The following is a 22,746-nucleotide window of genomic DNA, read 5'->3' on the forward strand; positions in this document are numbered from 1 at the left end:
TGTCCACAGTAGGCGCTACAGCCCAAGCCTTGAATGGTAAAAGGTTAGGGCTTTCCGCTTAAAACCGCCGCTTGTTTGTTGAATTTCTAGACCCGAGGCCTCCTGCAGGGTAGACATTCAAATCAAATTCCCAAATTCGAATGAAAATGCTAATCATAAAATTAGATTTGATGATACGATATCATATCGGTCCGAGTAACGTTAATTCCCTCAAACCAACTTGTTTGTTTAGTTGAAAAGCACAAAGAACACTTGTAATTCGCATATAGGGCGATGAGAATCAACTTTTTATCATCTTGCACTCGGGACAATATGATAATTTTTTCCTATTTCTCACCCTTGGATTGAGCTTTGGTGACTTGTTGTGCACATAAAAACGATGTAAATTATATGAACAGAACATGGAGAGCAGAAACATATGTGTGTGTGTGTGTGTGTATATATATATATATATATATATATATATATATTCAACTTTAGGACCATAACTTCTGATTAAAACAAAGGATTCAAGAAACGATATTCTGAAGAAAGTATTTCATCCTTTAATCAAACGTGCAAAACAATTACCGGATGTGCAGAGAAAGGAAAATACACAAAAATTCAGGCAAAACCTGTTCTGCTTGCTGGGTTCAGTTAATTAATAATCCTCTTATCTACATAGGTTTTCTTGATGTATGCAAATGTGTGTATCAAAGTGCACAAAAAGAGATGAATGAATATGAAAGAATAAACCAATAGGAGAGTAAGCCCAGAGGAACAAAATCTAACAAAATGCCTCTAATCTCCGAGATGCCTAGCTCCTATACAGCTCATCCTAATTGTGTCATGCATTGGAAAGATTTGACAGAATAGAGGCGATGTGCCAAGAAGCAAGCAAATTCCATTGCGCTAGATCTCAGCCACCAAAAAATGAAAGAGTTTCAGTAACATCATCTACCAGATCCAGACGTAGAAGCCAACCTTCCTGACCTCTCAACGATGATGCACACATGCATTTACTGGGAACGACCTAACGCCATTGTCCAATTGATGTCCATAAGGACTGCCTTCAATAGAAAGGAAGTCTCATTTGATCAATTGAATTCCATAAAGCACAAAATTACCAAGATCGAACAAGTTTTGTTAGAGCTTCCCGGCCTCCACCCCTCAGCACCAGAACACCGTCTGGCTCAGAACATGGACCAAATAAAACTCCTGATCTAAACCCTCACATTGGCTATTCTAGTAATATTTTCAGTAAAGGTAATGGTCTCTGTGTACTTCCTTTCATAACTTTTAACGTCAATAACTCTGGAAAAACTAAGCTGCGCAAATCTTGGACTACAAACAATTTTAATCGTCTGTACTGTCTCAATTTGAACCATATCATCTTTTTTTTTACTTGGGCATAACCTCCTTCCCAACATGTTCAACCCCCCCCCCCCCCCCAAAAAAAAAATTTCTCTTTCACTTATTGTAAAGCGCTGAAAAATTGTTGATTCGTCTCCATTCCATAGACATATTCTGTCTCCTATTCACTGGGAGAAAGGATCTCTTAAAAACTCTTGATTCCTATCCATGCCATGTATATGTTCAGATAGTGACTAACTTTTATGTATCACAGTCCCCATTTATTCACTGAGTTCTACAGCTCCACTCAACTAAATAATGTACATACCCATGGTGGAAAGAAGTCACGAAGTGAAGGAGCCAGGGGACAATTAAGAGTCTGATCTAGAAGCTGTGAATGATGAAAGAAGACCTGCAGCTTGGGCAGGTAAAATGTAACCAAATGTCGACATGGCAGCTGCCGATCTATCATTGAATATGCCCACTTGCCCATCTGTAAGCATGGATCCGAATTTCAACGTGCTCTCTCCGAATCTGCTTCCAACCTGGCCATTACAAGGAAAACATTTTAAGCTTTGGTTCCCAAAATGCAAACACAAATGGAAAACAAAACATTCAGCCCATACTTACACAAAAAACAAGGCCAGTAACCATAATATATATTTTTTTATCATTTTTTTTTTTGTTTTATTGGTAATCAAGTATTTTATTTATAAAAGTAGGCAAAGTCCAAGTATACAAGGAGCATACATGAGAAATACCTAACTAGAGTTTACAACTGATGGTAAAAAGTCATAGACACTTAATCCGTTACAAACAATGGCCCCCACCCATGAGAACAATGTTTTAAAGAAAAAGACTTTCAGTTTATCAATAAATAAAACTTTATTGATCATAAGAATAAGTACAAGCCTAAGCATACGGGACATAAACAAGAGCATTGGCTATGGATTCTGGTTTAGTGAAGGCCAGTACCATAATATATACCTTCACTCAAAAAAACAATCTACATAACCTCTTACAAGATTTCCATCTCAGTTCACTTGTTACATTAGACAAGAAAATCGATACTAATGTACTGCTATTGCATGCAATTCAATGCCCAAATATTTACGTAAGAGATCGTGGGCCCCCTAGCAAGTCCTCACCCAAGGCTACCTCCAGTGGGGGTTGCCTCTTGAAACTACATGGACCAAATTCATATATAAGGACCTAATTGGCAACAAACTATGAACAAAATTCGCTTTAATCGGGATGCTTCTGTGTCGGATCTGTTGGCATTTTCTCATGGTTCTTACCAGTGGGATGTTCAAGTTACTAGAGATGTTCGTGATTGGGAAATGGACACTGTTTCTAAATTTTTCAGTCTTTTATATATAAGTAAATGATTGTATTAATAAGAATAGGCATAGCCCAAGTACACAAGTTCAATCTTTTAAATTCTACGAGAGGCCAAACGGTACATGGGATAGGATGTAGTGGAGGCCTAAAGGGAGCAATCAGTTTACAGTCAGATCTTATTACAAGCTGTTAGCATCACATGGTTATGTTCCTTTCCCCTAGAAGAGAATTTGGAGGACTCGTGTGCCTTCGAAAGTAGCTTTCTTCATATGGACCACCTCTCTTGAGAAAATCCTGACCACATACGATTTGAGGAAGCAGGGTTTCATTGTTATGGATTGGTGTTATTTGTGCAAGAAGAATGAGGAATCGGTGGATCTTTATTACTGCATTGTGAGGTGACAAGAGTGTTGTGAGATGAGATCTTTAGTAGAATTGGCATGGCTTGGGTGATGCCTTTGAGGGTGGTGGATTTAATAGCTTGCTGCAAGGATATTCAAGGCTGTCCCCAGGTAGTTGCAGTTTGGAAGATGATTCATTTGTGCATTATGTGATGTATTTGGATGGAAAGGAATGATTGATGCTTTGAAGATAGGGAGCGCACAATGGAGGAACTTCGGAACTTTTTTGTGCACACTTTATTGCTCTAGTTTTTAGCCATTGTACTTAATGGAACTGTTCATGACTTTATGTTTTTAATTTTTGGCTCCTAGAATGTATTTAGGTATTTTTTTTGTATACTTTCTGTGTACACAGGCTTCACCTACTACATTCGTATTAGTAAAATTTTCATTCTACTTATAAAAAAAAATCGTTTAGTCTTTTTTTTGTCAAAACATATTATTAAAAGACGAGGACAAAAGTTTGACATGCCATCCAATGTAAGAGCAACCCCATAAACACCATAAACATAAGCTTCAAGCTAACCACAAGAAGCTCAAATCCTTCCATCTATATCGAAAGGGTCAAAGGTTTCATTTTAATAATCTTATATCATCATTATTATTATTATTCTTTTTTTATTTTGGTATCATCATAACATTCGACTCTATCCAAATACTAAGTGTTCCAACTATTTGCGAGGTCTACCACTACAAGAGAAGTGACTTTTTCCAGCGATTATTTTCGCTGGGAAAAGTTCCTAAATCGCCGGTATTATTTTCGCTGCATGTTCGCCGGTATTATTCCTCCGCTTCTAATCAACCACAACGGAAGCAAAAAATCGCTGTGAAAAATGTTATCTTTTCCAACGATTTTTTTCGCCGTAAATTCCAAATAAAATGCTGCAAATATCCATTTCGTTTATCTATTAAATCGCCGGAAAAACTTTTGTGGCGAATTATAGTTGTCGTTAAAATTTTATTAATCGCCACTAATAATAAGCTCTATTCCAATGAATAACTGAAGTCGATGTACAACTATTTGTGGCAACTTATAATCGCCGCAAATAGTATAAAAAGCGTTGCTAAAAAGTATTTCCGGCGATACTAGATCGCCGGAAATAATTTAAATTTGCAAAAAAAAATTTCGGCGAATTTTAAAGGCCGCAAAAGATATTTCACAAAATAATTTAAAATAAAAATTCCACAAGATTAACCCTGATGACTATACCCAAACTATACATATTAGAGATCCTTATATATAATATATGTCTATTATTATTCTTCTAATCTATAAAATCACAAAAGACTTGAAAAATCCAAGAAATTCCAAAAAGATCATGACAACCACAATAATGGTAAGAGCCAGTATTCTGCATAGCAGAACAGCAATTGTAGAGACCGATAATGGAGAAGGTTAGACCAAAAAGTACAAACCAAAGACAAGGAACCCCTTAGTTATTCGTTAAAATTAATAAAAAATTATACAACTATAAGCAGCAACCCAAAACTGGTTATGAGCATTCAACAGTTCTAAGCATGTAGCTGACATTTTCACATCACCTCTCTAATTTGAAGAAAATAAATAAAGCTTACATGAGCCGATGTTACGAGATTAGAACCCATATGATCAAATAAATGCCTACTTTCCTCACAAAGATCTAAAATAGATACAAACAATCATTTCATATGCTCATATTAATCAGATAAATGCTCAAACAACTTATTGAGTAACGTCATTATATATATATATATATATATAGAGAGAGAGAGAGAGAGAGAGTTGTTTTTCATTAGAGTTCTTCAAACTTGGGACTTGGGAGGATGGGTTGGGTAGATACATAAACATGTGCAGGATTTATACGTGAGGTCTAACCTTCCTCCGGAAACATAAACACTTGCTAGAGAAAATTAGAAGGAAAAAAGCACAAGGATTATTAGTTTATCTTCCCGTATGAACCTGCTTAACAAATATATGCACATAAGCATTATTATCAATGGCTACGCAAGTTTCACCTGTATTGTGGCCCAACCAATCAACAATTATTTCTTTAAAAGCAATAGAATATAAATGAAAGAAATAGAAATGAGTTGTACCCATTAGGGGAAACGTGGTACTTAGGCCCTGCATACATATAGGGAACTCTACCTTTTTTTTGGGTTGAATACTACAGGGAAAGCCTCGACCTTTGACTGGATACAAACAGCATGCCTTGAGTTCCAGACAAGGAGGTTCTCCACAGTGATATCTGATATACCACCAGACATTTCACTGCCTATTGATACGCCAGCACTGTTACATTTCAGCAAAGGGAGATCTCAGTCACTATCTGAACATGTCACACTATCACATGCATGTCGTCAATCGACCAACCAAAATAAAAGCAAAGATCCCAACTACAGTGAAAGCAAGGGCAACAGTTGGTTTAACTGGTAAAAACTATTTAAGTTGCATAAGAAGCCTATAATCAAATCAAATCCAAAATTTCATCAAGTATAGTGAATTTCTATATGAGGAGTTAGCTCCTGGTGTATTGCACATTATTGGACCCCCTGCCTACCAAAAGGTTGAAGATTGGCCTCATTTGGTTGGGCCACATTCGGTACAGTACAGGACCAAATGTTGGGCCGAGAAGCCACGTGGGTATAATGCCTTACTTTCTTTGCTCAAACTTTACGAACAAGCAGCAGATATATTTATATCATGCAATCTCCCACAACTGAATGTGAATCCTTGCTTCCCACTTTGAAGCTTATATGGTTACAAAATTTCTTGCAACATATTGGCTAATCATTGTAACACAACGTCAAATGATTTCATCTGTTAATATCTCGTGCATGCAAATAATAATGGTAATATTTTTGGATGTCATAAGTACTAAAATGTGGCGAAAGAGGAGGCCATGATGGCACCCTAAGTCCAAAGTTCTTGAAAAAAGATCAGGTCAATTAAACTGTTAGAATGAGTACAAGATTATGCCCTCTTTCGATCAAAAGCATAAATATATATAGATATATATATATATATATATAGTACTGTAGAACCAATAGAGCTTTCAATATTTCCTGAAGACAAAATTTAGTATTTATTAAGGTTAGTGACTCAAATTCAATATAAAAACAAAATACAACATTCTATTTAAATATCAAAACATTATGCTGGAACTTTATTTTGCTCTCACTTGTCCAAAGAGCAATTAAGAGCTGTAAATTGTGCAACAATCTAACAGAAAGGCATCCAAAGCAAGCACTTGTAATCATTTGACATGGTTTAAGATAATATAAGAAGTTTTGTCCAATGTCAGCGTATGAATACCCAAACAGAATACCTAACAAGCAGTGAGTATATAATATTACCTTGCTATATGCTTTCCATCTACAATATTAGCATGTTTCATTGTCTAATCTAGATCCTCGACCACCATAGACAAGTCACTACAATATTAACATGTTTCATTGTTTGAATATAACTCAGTGCAAGAAAGTTACAGAAAAAGTACCCATAGATATTTATTGAGAACCTATATCTGGGCACACAAAACCCATATATGAGCAAACTACATCTAGAACCCAAAAGGTTATCAAGAACCCAAATCTGAGCACACAAAACCTAGATCTGGGCAACTACATCTAAAACTCATGTTTTTTAGAAATCATATTGGACGGTTCATCATATGGGTGTATGTAAAACAACAATAAGATATGGAAAACAGACGAAATACCCACTAAATCTGACGGCACAAACAAAACCTAGACAAGAAATTAGAGGTCCGAGATAAAGAAATCAAATAAAATGGAAAAAAGAAAGGGGAGAAGACAGACCCATGTACATAATTGAGAGCACAAGTGGGGAATCTTACACTAGTTTAGATTTTTTACAAAAATTCTATTATTTTTTACAAAAGAAAAATGATTGATATGTAGCTACAAATTCCCCATCAAAGTTACTTTCCTATATGCTGGTAAACAAAAATAGTTAAGAGCGAGGGAGATACAAACTTGAGTAAAATGGGAGATATCAAAGTTCCACGACAATATCAGTCATTACTTGCTATCAACAACTTGAGTAAAATGGGAGATACAAACTCTGTAAACAGTTAAGAATTTCTCCAAACCAATTAACAATTTCGCTTAATTTGAGATAAAAGCTACTTTCCTATATGCTGGTAAACAAAAATAGTGCTCTGTTCTGGGTTGGCTTACGGCGTTGAAGGGGAGGGAGGGGAGCATGGGGTGGTCCCGCGATCGTGGAAGAAGGCGGCTCAAGACTTGTACAAGGAGCTTGAGCAAGATCCGTGAGGAGGAGAGCAGATCGACGGTGAGAGAGAGGGAAAGCTTTGGTGGAGGGGTTGCAGACCCTTGGAGGGGTAGCTACGCCGGTATATGTAGGTGGTGTGGCGGCTGAGGACGCGGCGGCATAGGGAACCTAAGGGAGAAGGACTTCGATCGTGAAGAGCGAGGGAGAACTGCGGGAGAGAGAAACCGCGAGGGAGGGCCTTGGCTGGGTTGGCCGGCGACGGTGGAGGTGGACGGTGAGGGTGGATCAACGGCAACGTGCAGTGGCTGCTACGTGGAGGCATGAAGAGTGGGAATCGGGGAGAATAGGGTTTGGGAAGAGATGGGAGGGGGGTGTGACGCCCCGACTCCCATGTTCAAAAACAATGGAATCGTGATGTCAGGATGATGACAACACGGGTCACGCATTCCAACGAAATGTGCTCAAGTGTGTGCAATATGCAAGAGTGCACAATAAAAATCGCAACGGATAATATAAATAAGTCATCTAAGTACCAGAAATTTAAATACAAATATTCAAAATAAATTACCTTTAAAGAGTTATACAGTCATCCCAAATATATTACAAAGTCAACACATAAATTGATAAAAAATGAAACTCAATAAACAGGAGCAATCCCAGATCACTCCACCAACAGAGCCAAGCTAAGGCTCGTCATCCTCATCTGCTTCAAAATCTACGATACCATAAAATGGTACCACAAGTAAGTATAAACCAAACAACTCTCGGGATAAAAACATATTAATGCAACCAACATACATTCATACGACAAAATCCACTTAGCCATAAAATACCATTTTTCTCCAAAAATGATTATTTCCAACACACGCCAAAATCCCATTTTGGCCCAAAAACATAGTCTATCATTTTTCCAGAAAATGATTCACACAAACAAACCAATTATCGGACACTGTAGGCGGGAATCGCAGGCGGGACTCTACCACCGTCGCTGCTTACCACCATCCCTACCGCGTGCACCGTAGGCGGGAATCACAGGCGGGACACAACCACCATCCCTACCGCGTGCACCGTAGGTGGGACTCTACCACCATCCCTACAGTTCCTTTCCACACAATGAATACTTATCAGAGCACTGTAGGCGGGAATTACAGGCGAGACTATACCACCATCACTGCTTACCACCATCCCTACCGCCTGCACCGTAGGCGGGAATCACAGGCGGGACACAACCACCATCCCTGCTTACCACCATCTCTATCGCGTGCACCGTAGGCGGGAATCACAGGCGGGACTCTACCACCGTCCCTGCTTACCACCATCCCTACAGTCTCTTTCTTTTTCTCAAACCAGTCAATCCAGTCGTTTCAAACACACCCAAAAATCATTTCTCATATGAAAACCCAATTTTCAAATGAACACATGAACATGTATGCAATCATGCGAAAACCCAGTTTTCATTTACAAACATGAACATGTGTGTAAATATGTCATATACATGAAACAACACCACAACAACCAACAGTTCACAATACCAACCAAACACACAACTCCGTCCATAATCCATCCGACCCCCGAATTCCTCGGACTCAGTCCGGCATGTCCAACCAGATCACAATAATATGTGTTAGTGCAAAAATACATTTAAATCACGAAAGTTTTTTGGAAAAATACTTACAGTGCTATATAATAATTTTCAAAGGATCACGAAGCTATAAGAAGTGGCAGCTCAACAACGTAACAGTGTAAAATACACTGTGGCCGTGGGTCTCAAATACCCACTTTTGAATGGAGACAAACTAAGACCCGAAATTGATAGGGTAGGGCCTAGAGAGGTCGGTGAAGCCAATGGTGGTGGTGGTTTGCCGTGGGTGGCGGCGCAAAGGGTGGTTTTAAGGCCAAAAAGTCGAAATCTGAGATAGGCTTGGTTGTGCTTCACCGGTGATGGATCGGAGCTGGGGGTTGGGTCCATTGGGTTGGTCGAAGGTCGAGGATGAAGTGGTGAAGAGATGGTGGCCGGAGGTGGCGCGACGGCGGCGCGCGAAGGAAGAGAAGGCTGGGGCTTGGTGTTGCGCGTGGAGGCTATCGGTGGCGAGATAGGGGCTGGGATTTGGAAGGTGAGGTCGCCGGCCGATGGAGAGGTGAACGGAAGGGGCGGTGTCGGTCACGGCGGCGGGCTGGGTGGAGGAGAAATCGGACGGGAGAGAGGGAGGGACTACATGCGCGGGGAGAGAAAAGGAAGAGGAAGAAATGGGGAAAAAGAAAAGAAAAAGCAGAAAAAGAAAAGTGGGGAAAAGAAATGAGGTTCAATCCTTACATCTTGGGTCATAGAAAATGATCCAACGAAAATGATTTTAAAACAGCAAATCCATTAAAATAAATTAAACGTAATGATACAATGAAAATAAAATAATTAAATCTTACAATCAATTGATTTAATAAGAAGAACAATTTAAATGTACAACAATAAATAAATATTAAGAAAACATATCAAATTTAATTTTCACAATTTAAAGATCATAAAATAACTCATTTAAAATATCTGATAATTTTAAAATAAGAGAATAAATTTTTGAATTATTAAAAATAATCTTTCAGTAAAAATACACTAAAATACAGGGTGTTACAGGGGGAGACGGTTGGATGGAATTAGAGGAATGAGGGGAAAACGCGGGATTTTAATTTTATCAATTTTTTCCGGCGCAACTGATTCGCCGCTAATAAGAAAATGACTTTGCAGCGTCAATATTCGTTGGCAAAAGTAACTATGGCGGCGATTTTTAATTCGTCGGAAATAAAAAGTCGCTACAGTTACGATATTCTATTGCGGCGACACAAATCGCCGTAAAAGATACAAAAAGTCGCTGCAAAAAATAAGCAAGAAACTCTCATTTCGCATTCGTCAATTTTGCGCTGAAATTCAGCGGCGATTTAAAAATCGCCATAAATAAGTACTTTTAGCGGTGATTTTTTTTGCGGCGATCTTAAAATTGCTGGAAAATGTATAATTTCTTGTAGTGTACCCATTGTTCTTTACAAAATAAGCTAATTATTTTAGCTGCCACCTAAGTATTTCATCAACAAATTGCCTCTCATGAAAGTGCATGCGACATCTTAAAATGAAATGCTTTACATATGAGACTGAAACCCTTAGGTAGGAATACCTTCTACAATTTTTTAAAAAAAATATAGATAGCAGTCTTACCTGCATGAAAGACTTCAATAATGGTGCTGCTACTCCAAAGCTGGAGTTATCGTCCAAATCCATCTTTTGGGAAAGCTCGCCATTTGCATAAGCTTTCCAGGACGTTCTTGAAGAGATATTATCTGAAGATGTTGAAATAGATGTCTTAGTTGTGCCTCTTGAAGACAATGCTGGAGCACTGGATAACAAAGATGGATTTAAAAGTCAAATAGTTTTTTGAAGTATATACAAGCTGCACATCAACTCTATGTATACATAAGATTGATTTCAAATCCTCAGCTCAGGTTTGGTAGAAGTTGATTAAATAAATTAAAGCACATACTTACACACAAATTCACCTATATATGCACATTCACACATAACATATCGATTGACAAGAAAGCAGAACGCTAACCTGATTGGAAGATATTTGAAGCGAGGAACTGTAGAGCATCTCATAATATTGGACACTGAATTAGCAGGCAGCTTCTGAACAGTATCTGTGTACATTCGATCGTGTTGCACAAAGAATCGAAAGAGGACGGCATGTTGTACGTATGATTGCCTCTCATTCTCCCAGAGGTATGGCTCATACCTGAAATGAGTTAAAATAAGTTAGGAAACAATTAAAAGATATAACCAGTTAATAGTCAACAAAAATGATTAAAAAAAAGTACATATAAGTAATCAATTAATGAATCAACTAGTAGGAAAACCTTCAGAAAACAAATAAAGCCTTTGGGTGTTTTTTAGACAAAGATCTACTCTAATCATCCTTGGCAATGCACGGATAAGCACGCTATTTTATCCTTGACTAATCAGGAATTTTTTAGCTATGTACTTCACAACATAAGCAAACTATTTTATCCTTGGTTCTAATTATGTAGTGACAGCACAATCACTATGCACAATCACAATCACACTTCATAACACAATCACACCTCTACGTGATAGCAAATCAACCAGATATGATGTTATATGTCTGCCAGCTACATTCATTCGCTTTGTGAGATGAGGGAAAGAGTAGCCATCAACAACTGGAACCTGGATAGGAATCAAGTGAAATAATCTAAAATTAACCTTCAGATATACAGTACATGACAATGCTGCCTTCTTTAACTCTGTCCGTTACTCATCAGATTTTAATCATTTCTCCAGCTTGAAAAAAAATTTCAATGAACCCATTGAAAGCAAAGATGTTCCCCTCTTCAAAAAAACTTGAGTGGAAGAATTTTGAAACATCATATGTCAGTCAAACTACAAATCAAGTAAAACTCAACAGACCTCACAAAATAACCTTTAAAACTTTTAGTATCAGTGGTGGCACCATTTACTCATTATTAAAATTATCTTACCTGTCAAAAAAGTTTCAGCATCAAGAAAAGCAAGAGTGTTTATTGCATTGAAGCCGAAGTGATCTACATATGAATTGATTAACTCTGTTTGTTGACAAATATCGCGTTGGGTACGTTGGCTGAAAGTATAGATAATTGTTGCAAACAGGCTTCTCCCCACTTTTCCAAGCACTCCAACTTCTTTTCACGATCATATACCAATTATGCCCGAGTTGCAAACTGTTCCACTTGGACTTCACAATCAGACATTTAAATTATAATCCCTTGAGGATAACACAAAGACATAAGCAACACAACCCCCGTTTCTAATCCTAACTTCGAAGATGATACTTTTAGAAAATTTCAGCACTTAAAATGAGCAAAAGAATACAATTCAAACATTTTTTTTTTTCCCTTCACAAGAATGAAACTTACGTAAGCCAGTCTATTGGATCCAATCTTTGTGTAAGGCGGTTTACCAATCCATAAACACGCTCTCTAGTCAGTCCTTGATCCTGCTTCCGTCTGAAAGGCAGCTTTGGCTTGAGACCAGTAGAGAACTCCTCATTCATACAGGACTCACCTCCAGAAAGAATATCAGCAGCAAATCTCAAGTCCAGTAAAATCTGCAAAACTCTTTTTTCTGACAGTTGAGATCCACCAGCCCCTCTAGTAGAAAGGAAGTCCCCATAAACGTCAATGATCTACATGGAAACAATGCTATCAATACACAAATGAAAGTAATTCAGGGATGCTTTTGAGATCATGGAGTACTCCAATGGCATTACTAAAATAACGGCTGGACACAACTAAAAATGTTAAAACTTTTACTCCGTTGGTCTATTGTAATTGATTTTAATGGCATGATTTTTCATGACTTCCTTGCATCACTAAAGTAGTATGCATAGGCAATGCTCTTGTATATGTCTCATATACCTCGAGCCTTTGTGTATTTTATGATCAATAAATTTTTGTTTACCGATAAAAAAAAAAAAACAGCTAAAAAGTTAAAAATAGGAAGAAAAATCATTTACATTTATAGAAGGAACAGCTTGCAAGGTATTCATTTTTTTTTTATATATATAGAGAGGCTCTCATGCAGCTCAGTAAGGAGCTTGATTAAATACTTAATATCTATAACATGAAAAGATGAGAATGTAGGTGTTCTTTGGATTTCAGACGTTGTGACAAAGCTTAGTTAATAAATTAGTAAAAAACACCGCTATCTGAAAGGATGTCAAATAAGGCCCACCCATGTGAATATATCATTGGCTAAAGTAACAGCAACTAGGGGTGTAAATTGGTCCGGTATGGGGAAAATTTTTCGGACTGGACCAGACCAGACTGAATATCCCTAGTTATCGGTCCGGTCCAATTCTTTTTTTTTAATTTTTTTTAAATAAATTAATAAAAAAATTGTTTATAATACTAAATTAAAATTAAGTGAATTATTAATGTGGATTATGTAACTAACTCAATAAAAAATTATTTTATATGGTCAATGATAAAAAAAATTAAATAAAAATTACATTCTTAACTTATATAATTACTATATAATTAGTTAATTGATAGAATATTAATTTGTTACTAACATATTTAAAATTTTATATTTTTAATGGTGATAAGTTAGATCAAAATTACATAATTAATTATACAATTATTATATGAATAATGTATATATTTCTTTTAAATTCGGTCGGTTTGGTCTGGAGTGGGAAACCCCTGGACCGGGACCGGACCGAAAAGTCTCAGTCCTATATTTTAGGGACCGAGACCGGCCGGTCTTGGTCCTGGGTTGTTTCGGTCTAGACTGAACCAACCAGTCCGGACTGACCAACTTTCACCCCTAACAGCAACTGATCACAACCTGATTGTGGAATGCTGCAGAGACATGTTGTGATAAGGAGTGGTGTTGCACATGCAAAAGGGCTGGGGAAAATGGATCATCTCTTACTTCTATGTCAAATAGCTAGTACTTTGTGGAAAGCTGTTTTTTGGCCTCTTTGGGTTGGTATGGGTGATGCCGAGACAAGTGGTAGATCTAATAGCATGCTGGAAAGGCCGATTTTAAGTGAACACAACTAAATATTATGGGAAAGATTTCGATTTGCTTAATGTGGTGCATTTGGCATGAAAGAAGTTATCGAAGTCTTGGACACCACAAGGACAATGGAGGATCTTAAAGCTTTATTCCTTTTTTTATTGATAAACAAAAATTTTATTGATGATATTGATAGGCATAGCCTGAGTACACGGGACATGTACAAGAGCGACACCTGCGCATAGTGATCTTAAAGCTTTATTCCTTAACACGTTATACCTGTATACCTGTGGATGGATGCTTGTTAATGTTTTTCTAGCTTTAGTTCTCAAGAGTTTGCCAATCTTTTTACTTTCTCTAGTAAGGTTTTTTTTTTTTTTTTTTTTTTTTTTTTTTTTTTTTTTTTTTTTTTAAGTAAACTTTCTCTAGTAAGGTATATCTAATGTATTGTCCTAGGGTACTAAGATAGTGCGTTTTGAACATCAATAAAAATTATCTTGCTGGAGAATAAAAATCAAAAACTAAATGAACAATCAGAATTGCCTTTAACTGGTGTGATTCAATGTTGATTTCTAAACAAGTTGATCTAACATTTAATTCATGTTGATTTACTCTACGGCTAATTTAAATGTCTTGCTTCTAAAATTTCCTATATTATATATTACTGTCAATACAAAAGCAAACAACTTTCTATTAAAAGTCGTTAATATAAAGTAAACAAAATTTTAGGAATATCACCTTTCAAGAATGAGTGATATCCATGCCTATTATAGTATTTAGGGCTACAAGCCCATTTACCCTAATTAAACTTGTCAAATGCTGAAAATGTCAAAAGTGTGGAGAAGAAAAGGGCATCAGATATATATTTTTTCAATAAGAAAAGGGCATAAGATAATACAGGAAGAAAAGACAGATAAAGGAGACAAACCACTATGCCACATACCCTCAAGGGAGTTGTTGATGACAATGCATCATCTTGTCCAAGATCCTGAGAAATAATAACTGAAAGCTCATCTGTTAACCATGATATCCATAAACTATGTGCTCTAATGCAAAGATCTCGTGTAATTCTATTAAATTCTTCGAGTTTTGAGCTTGCAGTTTCACTGTCTCCGAGCAATGCTGCAGAGGCCAATGATGCTTGTCTTTTAGAGCCAATGTGCAATTGTCTTCCAAGTCTATCAGAGATTGGATAATCAGTAGCAACTCTATATAGTTGTCTCAACAAGGAAGGTAATTTCTCAAAAACCACATACACGGTTTCATTTACCCAGAACCTTGGAGAAGCAAGTATCACTGGAATGTGTGTTGTGTGGACCTGGAACGCAAACAAGAGTCGCCCAATAAAAAGGGATCTCTAAATAGTTATAGCTGGAGGAACAGGCTGACCTTCCTTATTGGTCTTTTCCATGGCCGCATATAAATTATAAAGCTCACTCCTCAATTGAATCAATATAGTAGACATGCTCTCATAACACTTGTTTTGTAGATATGGTGCCAGATCCCTTAACCTTAGAGCCGCCTTTAGAGATTCTAAGAAATCGAGAAGGTCCTCAAGAATGCTTTGACTATTGGAGAATGAATCACAACAACATACAAATAATGGAAAAGAGATTGCCATCACATGACATTCATTTTGCTGCTCACATTTACGTTTGTAATTCTATTTTTTGTTTTTCTTTTGCTAAGTTGTATATAGAGGGCACTATTGTCTTTTAATAGCTAGAGTTAGTTAGAATATTCTTTCCACTTTTGTATATATAGACGTACTGTTTCACTCCAAAGCATAATACATGAGACACAAAGAATATTTTCATTCTGCAGTTGTTCTTCCTCTGTGCTCTTCCCTTCCATTTTATTTTTTTTACATGGTACCAGAGCACCAACGATCCGATGGCGAATGTAGAAAATGAAAATATTTCAAAATATGCCCATGAAAAACCTTCCCCAAATAGATACCTCAATTTCTCAAACTCTTTCAACCCATTCCGAATTGAGAATGGTGATAATCCAGCTGCTGCACTAGTTTTTGATCTTTTCACTACTGATAATTATGTCAACTAGTCACGTACCATTAGTCGTGCTCTTCATGCCAAAAATAAACTAGGGTTTATCAATGGCACATTGCTTAAACCGACTACTTCCTCTGACCCTCTCTTCGAAGCTTGGGAGAGATGCAACGATTTAGTTGTTTCATGGTTGCATAATTCTGTAAGTTCCTATGTGAAATCCAACTTGGCTTTAGTTGATGATTCTCGAACTTTATGGTTGGAACTTCAAGATCGATTTACTCAACAAAACGGTCCTCAAATTTTCCAACTCAAACGAGATTTAGCTAGTCTATCCCAAAGTCAAGATCCTGTTAGCATCTATTTTGGTCATCTTAAAGGATTATGGGATGAACTTGTTGTTTATGATCCTATTCCTGACCGTGAATGTGGAAAATTAAAAATTCTTCATGACCGATATGACCGTGATTGTGTCATTCAATTCCTCATGGGTCTGTCTGATTCTTACTCCCACACTAGAGAACAGATCATGTTGCTTGATCCTTTACCTCCTCTTAACCATGTTTTCTCAATGATTCAGCAACAAGAACACCAACATCAAATCATTTCCACTCCCAACCCCTTTGATTCCATGGTCATGCAAGCCAAACCCTTCTATCATTCTTCCAAAACCCCAGCCAAATTCAGTAACCAGAAAAACAATCGCCCTTATTGCTCCCATTATAAAATCCCTGGCCATTCCTTTGATACTTGCTTTAAGGCAGGTAATGTTGATCCACCACAATGCACACATTGCCACATGACTGGTCATAGTATGGAGAAGTGCTATAAATTAAATGGTTATCCCCTAGACATAAGTTCCATGGCAAAACCAAACATGTTGTAACAGCTGTCACTCACCCTCGAGCTTATTCAGACAGTGACCCTGATGAAGACTCAACTGACTCCATGGCTCTCACCAAGAGCCAGTACCAGCAACTCATTGCCCTTTTGCATTCCAAGGACACCAGCTCAGCCATGGCCTCACTAACAGTAGCTCAACCTCCTGCCTCATCTTCAAAAAACCAAGTCAACTCTTCATGAGTTTCTGGTATGGCCACTTGTCTCTCTACTCATACACAGCACCCTTCACAGCCACACACTTCATCTTGGATACTTGACACAGGTGCACCTCCATTTTCACATCCATTACAGCCACTACTTGTTATTAAGTCAAATTACCAAATGGAGAAGCTGTTCCTGTTACCCACATTGGTGTAGTAAGACTTTCTGACCATTTGGTTCTACATAATGTCCTATGTGTTCCTTCATTTCATTTCAACTTGTTGTCTACCAAGAAACTTGCCCAAGACAATTGTTACTGCCTAATTTTTATGTCCAATTCTTGTTTTCTCTAGGACTTAGCATCTTGGACAACGATTGGGATGGGTGAAGTTAGAGGCAGTCTTTATCATCTCCTCAGGTCCCGAGTGTTACCTTCAGCTCTAGTTGATGCTTTGCCCAATTTCATTCCACAATATCCTTCCACCTCTACTTTTGACACTCATAAAAATTCCATTTCTGACTTATGACATTATCGACTTAACCATCTTTCTTTTTTAAGCTTAGTTTTGATTACTAATCCTATTGTAAGAAACAATTTGAAATTCAATGATCATACATCTTGTTCAGTTTGTCCTTTTGAAATTCAATGATCATACATCTTGTTCAGTTTGTCCTTTAACAAAACAACACTGTTTACCTTTTTCCCAATCACAGTATTCCTCTTTACATGCCTTCGATATTATCCACTGTGATATATGGGGTCCCAACTCCATCATTGCAAATGATGGATCTTGATATTTCTTCACCATCCTTGATGATTATTCTCGGACAACTTGGGTTTATATGCTTAAAAATAAATCAGACACAAGATCTTACATTGTCTCTTTTTGCAATTTAATTGAAACCCAATTCAAAACAAAAGTGAAGGTTCTTAGAAGTAACAATGAAACCGAGTTCCAAATGAGAGAATTTTTCAAAAACAAAGGCATTATACATCAAAAGAGTTGTGTAGAAACTCCCCAACAAAATGGAAGAATGGAAAAAAAATACCAACATATCATGAATGTTGCTCAAGCATTGAAATTCCAATCAAACATCCCCCTCCAATTCTGGACTGACTGTGTTCTCACAGTAGTTTACCTTATCAATCGAACACCCACCCCTCTTTTGCAAAATAAAACCCCTTATGAGACTCTCCTCAATGATCCCCCAAAATACAACCATTTAAAAGTGTTTGGATGCCTTGCTTATGCCTCTACTTTATCTCATGGAAGAAAAAAATTTGATCCTCGAGGCAAAGCATGTGTGTTCTTAGGCTATCCTTTTGGTGTCAAAGCATACAAATTACTTGATCTCAAAACTGGGCAAGTATTTTTGTCCCGAGATATCCAATTCCAAGAAACCACCTTCCCATTTCATCCCACTCATTCTCCTTCCTCTCCTATTTCCGTATCTTCTCCACCCCTATTCTTTCAAACTTAACACATTCCATACCAGTTTCTCTATCATCAATTCCTCCAACACCTATCCCTCCACTTCAGACAGTCCTTCCTTTCCAATTGTCCCCCCCCCCCCCACCAGCATCTTCCATTCCCAATCCACCACCCTTCCCTACCTTTTCTCCCATTCCTCCTCGAAGGTCAACTACAACTCGAAGTGCCCCTCAATACCTGCAGAATTTGCATTGTCAAAGGACTGCTCTAACTGCACCCATTCCAGAGTTGAACAAGCAGCTACTGTCCTCTTCAGGTAAGCCTTTTTCACTACACAACACTCTTTCATACCATGTTTTCTCACCACCACATCAGCTTTTTCAACCACCATCTCATCACACAATGAACCTAAGACTTATAAACAAGCCCTTAGGGACCCTGGATGGTGCAAATCAATGGATCTTGAGCTAGCTGTCTTGGAAGCAAACAATACTTGGCAACTCACTGATTTACCTCATGGGAAAATTCTCATTGATTGCAAGTATGTTTATAAGATCAAATACAATTCAGATGGGAGTGTTGAAAGGTTGAAGGCACGGCTAGTAGCTAAAGGCTACACTCAACTTGAAGGGGTGGATTATCAAGAGACATTCTCTCCTGTTGCAAAATTGGTCACCGTGAGATGCCTTCTTGCAATTGCATTAGTCAAAGACTGGCATTTATATCAATTTGATGTAAATTATGCCTTCTTACATGGGGATCTCCATGAAGACATTTACATAAACAAACCTCCTGGTTACACTAAAGGATCTCTTCACCAAGTTTGTAAATTACTCAAGAGTATATATGGCCTCAAGCAAGCATTGAGGCAATGGTATTCCAAGTTCTCCACTATTTTAATTGACTCAGGCTTTTCCCAATCCAAGGCTGATTACAGCCTTTTTACTCGAGAAACACATGGCCTTTTTGTTGCCATTCTTGTGTATGTTGATGACATACTTGTGGCAAGCAATAATCTTAATTCTGTCCGTGCATTGAAGTCACTTTTACGCAGCGAATTTCAGATTAAGGGCCTCGGGAAACTAAGGTACTTTCTTGGCATTGAAATTGCAAGATCCTCTAAAGGAATTTATTTATGTCAACGAAAGTACACATTGAACATCCTAGCAGACTCAGGCAATCTCGGCAGCAACACAGCTAAAGTTCCAATAGAACAAAATCTTAAATTGACTCAGTCTACTGGGATACCACTACATGATCCAAGTATTTACGAACGCATGCTTGGTCATCTTTTATATCTTACTATATCTCAACCTGACATCAGCTTTAGTGTCCAAACTCTGAGTCAATTCATGGCCACCCCTACTGATGTTCATCTCTTGGCAGCACAGAAAGTGCTTCGATACCTCAAAATTGCTCCTGGTTAGGGACTTTTCCTCCCTAGTTCCTTCTCTTTTCAACATGAAGCATACTGCGACTCTAACTGGGCTTCCTGCCCAAATACAAGAAGATCCGTCAATGGCTATTGCATGTTCCTTGGCTCTTCCTTAATTTCTTGGAAGTCCAAGAAGCAAGCTGTTGTTTCTCGATCCTCAGCAGAAGCAGAATATCGTTCCATGGCAGTCACTTGTTCATAATTAACATGGCTCAGGTTCATCTTGGCTGCTCTTCAAGTTCACCATCCACAAGCTACCTTGCTCCATTGTGATAACCAAGCCGCCATACATATTGCTTCGAATCCCATCCTCCATGAATGTACTAAACATATCGAGCTTGACTGTCATCTATTAGAGACAAAATTCAAGATGGCAGTGTATGCACTCGTTATGTCCCAAGTTCTGCTTAGGTTGCCGATACCATGACCAAAGCTCTATCATCTAAAGTCCTCCTACTTCACTTATCCAAGATGGGAGTCGTAAATCTTTACGCTCCATCTTGCGAGGGGGTATTGGAGAATAAATCACAGCAGCATACAAATAATGGAAAAGAGATTGCCATCACATGACATTCATTCTGCTACTCACATTTACGTTTGTAAATCTATTTTTTGTTTTTCATTTGCTGAGTTGTATATAGAGGGCACTATTGTCTTTTAATAGCTAGAGTTAGTTAGAATATTCTTTCCTCTTTTGTATATATGGACGTACTGTTTCACTCCAAAGCATAATACACCAGACACATAGAATACTTTCATTCTACAGTTGTTCTTCCTTTGTGCTCTTCCCTTCCATTTCATTTTGTTACACTGACAATAGCTGTCTACGGCATCTCTAATTTGACTAACTTGGGAACCAAGATAGGCTTTCAGAAAAGTCTGGAAACCATTCTCTTCCGGTGGTGCTTTAGACACAGAAAGAGCACCAGCCTTCTTAGCATTGGATTCAAGAAACCAAACCCCACCACCTACAGAAGGTCTGTTCAAGTACTCTTGGAAATCAGTCTGTACACCAAAATAACTCTCTCCAATGGCAAGAACCGAATCTGCCACATTCACATCCCTCATCAAATCCTCAAACACCATTGTTATAATCATTTTCATCCTCCTTACAAAAGCATCCTCGAAGATCTGATCCAAGAGATTAGAGTCCTCCTCCAACACAACCTCCCTTATCCTAGTCCAAGGCAACTCAATCTTCAACCCAAAAAAATTCTTCAACTAGTCCAAACTGCCTGATAACACCGTCTTACTCTCAACCATCTCCCTCATGGACTTCTCGGCCAAAGCAAACTCTTGCCCAGAACCGATTACGTCAATCAAGTACCTTCCATTAATTTTATTGATAAGCTCTCGCCCACATTCCCTTAACCACAGAGAACAAGTCCTGGCAATATACTCCTTATCAAGCATTACCATGACGGACTCCAACTTATCCCTAAACAACTTCCAAAGCAGGACCTCCACATTCGGATTCGGAATCCCTCCAAATAACTGAGATGCAGGAGGCAAACTCAATATGACTTTATAAAACGTCAGCATATCATTTAACACTTGCAAGAACAATTGACCAATTTGACCCACAATGATTTGAATTATACTCAAAACCTCGCAAAAAAAGGACATGACGATGTCACAATTAGCATCATGATTGTGTAGTGTTTGCGAAATCCACGACTTCCTGGAGTCGAGAAAGAGCGATAGAACCCGCTTGGGGTCCAGCTCGTCGATTACTGCCACGCTGGCCAACGCATCGGCGTAGGCCGAGATTGGGAGGCCCCGCTGTTCTAGCAACCGTTCGCGACCCCGCAGCGAGATCTGCTCCTTGAAGCTCTCCACGATCTGCCATTGGTGCTAGAGTATAGGAAAACTCGTCAGGATCGATACCTCTCCATGATTCTCTTAGTTTGTCAGCCTGTCATGCACGTGCTTGGTACGTACGTACCGTTCGGCAGCTTCGAGAAACATGGACTCATCGAGGCAACCCCATATGTTCTCGGGCGTGTCGACAAGGTACTTGACCCAGCAGGCGATCCCGTAGGTCCGGGATCTGGTCAAATTGGGGTTGGCAATGAAAATTTGGGGTCTCGGAAGAGAGGGAACGAATGGCATTGTTGATGGAAGAGAGATTGGAGGCGATAGAGTGTGAGTACTTGTTCATGAGGATGATGGAATCGGCCAAGTCGATGAGGTCACGATATCGGGTTCCAAAGAGTTGATGGAGCTCCTCCTGCTTGAGCTGGATCTGATTCTAGGTGGAAGCCTCCACATTTTGGATCTCCGATATCGGTTTGGAACGAAAGAACGACACGGTGTCGGATTCAACTAAGGGCATGGTGCCCACTCTATTCAATTTCAATAACTCATTCAAACAAAATTCACTCGTCTCTGTCACTCTGAGTTGAGATCATGCGAAGAATTTGATGGTGCCGGAATTGCAGTCTGGTTTGGTTGGTAACTTGGTAGGAGACCTTGGAAACGTAATGTTATCTCCGCCGACAATAGTTGGGCCTAATAGAGCCTTTACAAACCCATACTGGGCTGGAGTTTTGAGCTCGGGTTGGGCTCAATATTAGGTAGGACTGAGATTGCAAAGAGAGCTAAAACCCCAGCTCTCTAACTCTCTCTCTCTCTCTCTAACAATATCACGTAAGAGATCTATGAAAGTATATGTGGGAAAGGCCTGTGATTTGTGATTTATTTTACCGAGTTTTGTTATAATCGGTCACTATTCATCTCCACACCTCACATCTGATAATTTTTTTATAGAATATGAGGTGTGAGATAGTGAATAATGACTGATGAGAAGAATTATTCTTTTAAGAAATATTACGAAAAGCTTACCTTACATATTTTCATCTAATTAAAATATAATTTATTATTTTTATATTTTATTTAAACAAATAAATATTTTAATATTAAGATGAAAGGATAAAAACAGTATAAGATTTTTAACTA

At 38.2% G+C, this 22,746-nt stretch overlaps 1 pseudogene; it reads right to left on the reverse strand.

Annotated features, from left to right (window-relative positions):
- Positions 1–1,703: 1,703 nt before the first annotated feature.
- Positions 1,704–22,123, reverse strand: LOC121249511 (annotated as a pseudogene).
- Between the last annotated feature and the right edge of the window lie 623 nt (positions 22,124–22,746).

Source organism: Juglans microcarpa x Juglans regia, chromosome 2D, assembly GCF_004785595.1.
Source record: "Juglans microcarpa x Juglans regia isolate MS1-56 chromosome 2D, Jm3101_v1.0, whole genome shotgun sequence".
In the NCBI taxonomy this organism is placed as follows: Eukaryota; Viridiplantae; Streptophyta; class Magnoliopsida; order Fagales; family Juglandaceae; genus Juglans; species Juglans microcarpa x Juglans regia.